Raw genomic sequence first — 6,000 nt, forward strand, 5'->3', positions numbered from 1 at the left:
TGGCACAGAAATGCCTAGAATTAAACAATTTACCACAATCATAGATCAGTTCCTTTCTTGATTTTCTGCCCATGTCAAATAAGAAAAGCTTTCTTTTGTCATCTTTACAATTTTGCTGCCTTAATTAATGAGACCTAATTAGCAAACTAGGTTTGTGAGACTCTACAACATTTATGCCCCTTCTCCCCTTTTGCCAGCTGTACTCAAAGGTGAACTTCCCCAGTAGCCACTCTGGTTGCATCAACACCCACTCCTCCCTTGCTATTTCTCTTCAAGAGCTCTGGCAATTACATATTAAGAATTCTACTGAGAAGAGTTCTCCTGCCTCCTTGACCATCTTCCCTTTTGGAGTCTCATGTGCCCTGACTTACTAGGGACTTTCAGAAGCCTAAATTCCTGAAAACGAGGAGATATCCTACTATGCCCATTCTTCCATTCTCTGGGAATCATGGAATCTAAGATGATTGTTGAGGTAGCCAGCCTCCAAGATGGTGTCCACTGAGCCCCAATTCCTAGTATTCATAGCCTGTGGTCCCCCCTCACAGTAAACCAGGGTTGGTCTATGTGATCAGTTCAAAATCAATCTCTCTCTCTCTCTCTCTCTCTCTCTCTCTCTGTCATCACTTGCTACTCAGGCAGAAACTAGCTGCCATGTCTTCAAGTAGCCTGTAAAGAGACACACAGAGCAAAGAACAGAAGCCTCCAACCAACAGCCATGTGAATGAGCATGCAAGTGAATCTCCTAACCCCAGTCAAGCCATGAGATGACTGTAGCCCTAGATGATGTCTGACTGCAATGTTATGAAAAACCTTGAACCAGAACCACTCAGCTACAGTGCTCCTGGATTCCTGACCCTCAGATGCTGTGTGAGATAATAAATATTTATTGTCTCAAGCTGCTAAATTTTGGGAAATTTTGTTATGTAGGAATAGATGACGAAAACAGTTGGGCTTCTTTCATTCATTCTACTCTTATCTTCCTGTATCCTTTAGATCAAACTTCAGCAGCATGAGAGATGCAACCATTGTCCAAGAATGCCTGGAGCTTATTGTTCTGGTTTTGAGACATGTGTCTGGAATAAGCCAGCTGTGTCCTCCATCCAGACAGATGGGTCGTATCAGACTCCCTAGTGATGATAGAGCCATCTGCCCTTCCTTCCACGTCTGCATTGAAATTTTTACACTTAGGTGTCTGTTTTAGTATGTTTCTGTCGCTCATAACAGGATACCTGAAACTGGGTAATTTATAAAGAAACAAAATTTATTTCTTACAGTTGCAGAGGCTGGGAAGTCCAAAATCCAGGGAACACATCTAGTGAGGGCCTTATTCTACAGCTATGGGAGATATCACATGGCAAATGGCTGAGCAGGAGCTCTAACCTCCTTACTTGCTCTCCTTTTAAAGCCATAAGAACCACACCCATGACCACTATTAAACCATCAGAGGATTCATCCATTCACAAGGGTACAGTCCTCACAATCTAATCACCTCTTACAAGCCCACCTTTCAATTACAATAATAAGATTTCCCATCCTCTTAACACTGTTACAATGGAGATTAGGTTTCCAACACATGAAATTTTGGGGGACACATTTAATTCATGGCAGTGTCTAGTCCACTTTCTGTTGCTGTAACAGAATACCACAGACTGAGTAATTTATAAACAATGGAAATTTATTTGGGTCACGGTTCTGGAGGCTGAGAAGTCCAAGAGCATGGTATCAGCATCTAGCAAAGGCCATCATACCATGGCAGAAAGCATCACATGGAAAGGAAGTGTGTGGGAAACAGAGAGCAAGATGGGGGCCAAACTTATCCTTTTATCAGGAGCCCATCCCCATGATAACTAACCCACTTCAGAGATAACAGCATTAATCCCTTCATGAGAGCACAGCCCTCACAGTCTAATCACTGCTTAAAGGTCCCACTTCTTAACACTATTACCATGGCGATTAAGCTTCCAACACATGAAATTTGTGGGAACACATTCAAACCATAGCATCAGGATTTGTTGATTTCCACATCTTTTATCATAAATATTGTTAAGAAATAATTTAAAATAAAAAAAGAAACAAGAGTTTTAAACAGCACCTGTCACATAGTAAGTACTAAACTAATATCGGCTATTTTTGACATTCATCATTATTTTATATACTCTTTCCTCAACTAATAGTTCTGCTGCTTTAAAACAGCACATACACATTGACCACCACATGTCAAACTTGATTCCCAGTAAAAACAGACTTGACTACACTGATGAGGTCATATCTGCGACCCTTTTAAAATCTTAACTTCAGTTTAATTAGATTTACCTGTAAATTGGAATATAAATATCTCATATTCCAAATATTGTTCTGACCCTTTCCTAGTCCTTCTTTCCAAGCTTTTCTAAACCTGCCTGTTCTAATGTTTAAATTCTGGTTGTTTCTAGTGAAATTTTACATTATCCAGAGCTCTCTGGCTAATTTTGAAATTTTTCTAAAGTTATACTGACATTATTGAGGGTTTAGGCTTTAACTAGAAGATAACTGTTGCTTTCTAGGAAAATCCACAACCACCTAAAGGAAATGTGTCTGATTTGCAATCCTTTCCCTGAATCTGCAGTAAGTGAAACTTTGAAGGATTGAAATGTTTTTTAATGAAAATCGTCTGGTAAATATTTTTCAAAGGTTTGAGAGTACTGACAAATGTTAACATAACAGGCCTGTAGCATTATGCTTTTCCATGTTTTGCATTTGTTTCTAAAAGTCTAGAGAAACCTTTAATCTCAACAAACTACGTTCTTTCATTTATAGAAGTCTCTGATTTTTGAGCAGCTTCTATTCAAAACATTTTATTACCTGATAAAAATGTGCCTTCCTTTATGCAACCAGGTAACCTGGCACAGTCTCCCTTTTTTCCTTACAGAGCCTCCTTGTAGCAACCTATTCATCACACGTGCTTGAGGCTTCTACCCCCATCTCCTCCCTTCGGGTGGTGTCTGTTCTGTTTCACTCCTAGAGGTCTACTTTTGTCTCATGTTTCAACCTGTAAGTTGCTCAAGACTTTTTGGAAGTAAGTAGATGATAAATCTTAAGTAAATAAAAATAAATATCTTTCTGACCAGTTGTATGTAAATGGAATTTCTAGCAAATCAGCCACAGATTAATTATCCAAGGAAATAGCTTCACTTAAGGGAAATAAATCCATGCATCCTTTTCTGATGAAAACCAGCAAATCCTCCTGTTTTATAATTTTGAATTTTCATATATCATATTTTCTTACAACATGGTGCATCTGCACCAGATGGTGGCTTTTATCACAGACTTTGGGCTATTTTTAAGACCCTCAGTAAATATTCAGTAGGTATCCTGAGTCCAAGCCCTATTGCTCTTTGGTGGCTGGTTAGGTCATCCTGTCCCTTGTCCCCCTGGGTTCTCTGGGGTCAGAGTCTCCAGGCACTGTTGATATTCACATTTCCACTGGGTGTGGCCTCACAAACTCTTCTTCCTGCCCCCCTCTGCACAGAGTGTGTGCAGCTTCACAAATTCTGGTGGAGAGCAACGTGAGGATGAACTACAGGGCCACATACTCCAGAGGACCCAAAATAGCTGAAACCATTAGATACTTCATGCTGCAAACAAAGATTTGTCTCAAACCCCGAGACTGTGCAAAGCTTGACTCCCGACGCTTCCATCTGCAGGGAAAATAGAGAATTTGTTCCCTGGAAGAAGAGCCGCCTTTTGCTTGTGAACATGACAGGCTAGCTCAGCCTTGGGGATGTGGAGATAAACAGTAACTCCTGAGACAGAGCCCCTGGCCTGGCCATGTTCATTAAATAGCTGATAAAAATGAGATTCGCTGTCCAAGGCTCCACAATGTCGTCCCCCCGCCTCCCACTGTGCTCGCTCCACAGCCATGTGGACTGTGACACGTCTCAGGCAGCCTGCGTCCAGGGGAAGGGCAAAGGACAGCGGAGAGTTACCGTCCTGGAGATGGTCAAGGCAGAGCAGTCACTTGCCCTGCATGGGTTGTCATTAGCCTGCTCTAGCCCAATTCAGGGCTTCAAAGTGGCCATACCCATGACATGATTCCAGCCCTAAGTCCTGCCAAAAGCCCAGAGGGAGATGAAAGACAGAGGCACCAATGAATTCTAGAGTTGAACAGAAGACAGGTAGGTCCTTTAACTCTTTATTCTTAAAACAGCTCAAAAGTATGTTTATGCCAAGAACTATCAGGGCTCAATCATCTCTCAGAAGTTCCCTGAATTTTATCCTTAGTGAACATGGTTCAATGAGGAAAAGAACCTTCTAAAATTCAAGCTAAGTTTTCCTTACAGTCTATCCTACCAGGCATTCAGGTTTATCTGTACACTCTTTCATAGAGAAACACTGGCCCCTTCTTAAACACAGAAAACGTGGTGGAATTTTGATCACTGTGAACAAGGCAGCAACCAATAAATATGTATTGAGAGACTATTAAATCCATTCCCCTGACCCCCGTGGATGGAGAATCACATTATCGATGGGGAGAGTGGAACTGTTCTCTGAAAAATCCCCGGCAGTGTCTTCTGTCAGTTTGGGAGTTGGAGCCACCACGAAAACTGCTAGTGGCTCTGTCTAATTAGCACTCCTGCCACCTGCAAACAAGTGGGACTAAAAAAGGTGCTGAATTCCTGCCATTGAGAATGCCAAAAAAAGACACCACTGGTTTCATTCTGAGTCTTAGAACCAAATACTTCACTGATTTGGGCAAAGCAAGAAAATACAGTTTCACTTTTACCCAAAGGAAATGATTGTTAACGAGTCATGTTTTAGAAACCATCAAACCATGGTGAGTCCCCAACCAGCAGTCCTGCTGCCCCAACCTCCTGGTCCCTGTCTTCCCCTCTGCCTGGTCTGGGCTCTCCCTGCCTCCCACAGAAATCTCCTTTCTCCTCAGGTCCAGCCTGAGACCTACCTCCTCCAGGAAGCCATCCTGACCAGCCAAGTTCTTACAGATTGTCCCGTTAACCCCTCAACACTTGCAGACTTCCCCCTACAATAGAGCAGTTAGTTATATTTCTTGATAATCACTGCTGTCATCTTAACTCTTGCAAGAATGAGAACGAAGTATTGCATTTGGCTGCCTTGACCCCTTTTTTGGACATAGGCAGGGTAAAAATAATCAGAGTGTAAACTCCCTTGTACCTTCCCTGTCTTCCTGGTAGTCCCCAGCACGGAGCTGAGCACGAAGGAGGTTCTTGGTAAATGGCTGATTGAATGACTGACATAAGCCTTTGTGACACACCACGGATCAGGTGGCCACAGTTAAAATGCAGTGGCAGTGAATTCTTTCTGCTTTAATCACCATCATGGGCTTGCAATGCTGGACACACAGTAGGTGCTAAATAGATTTTTATGGGTTGATTAACTCTGGAGGGACAGTGCCTTATATAAGATTTATTAATGCTTTTGATGCCAAAGGGGGGTGATTTTAGTGGAGCGTAATGTTAGAAAAGTAAAACAGCAAACACAAAACCCCAACCAGCAGAGAGGCTGGCAGCTGCTCTGTTTATACCTGCTGTGCTCCTGGAAACAGATGTCCTGTCAAACCTGAGGTTTCTGATGAGGCTCCCACTCTTCCAAGTGACCTGTGCGTTCAGTAATCAAAGGGATGCTTGCCCCTCTTCTACATCAGTCCTCTGTATTCTAAGACTGATTTCCAGTCTTGGGTCAAGAACTGGCTAAAGATAAAGGCAAAATCAGCCTTTATCCACTGTGTCTATTCCAAAGGAAAAGCACCAGGCTAATGACAAAAGAAATTGCATTTATGTTTTGAGAGTGGTGAAAAGGACAGAGGCTTTGGTACTAACTGGGCGCAAATTCCAGCTCTGCCACTTACCTACTGTGTGATTGCAGATCTCACCTGCTCTCTCTGGAATTCAGTTTTGGGGGCTGATAATACCAATTCCACAGGTTGTTGGGATGATTAACAAGATATTGTAAGTAGAGTTTCTGGTAAAAATGACTGGCACATAG

This window comes from Cynocephalus volans, chromosome 14, assembly GCF_027409185.1.
Source record: "Cynocephalus volans isolate mCynVol1 chromosome 14, mCynVol1.pri, whole genome shotgun sequence".
Taxonomy (NCBI): domain Eukaryota; kingdom Metazoa; phylum Chordata; class Mammalia; order Dermoptera; family Cynocephalidae; genus Cynocephalus; species Cynocephalus volans.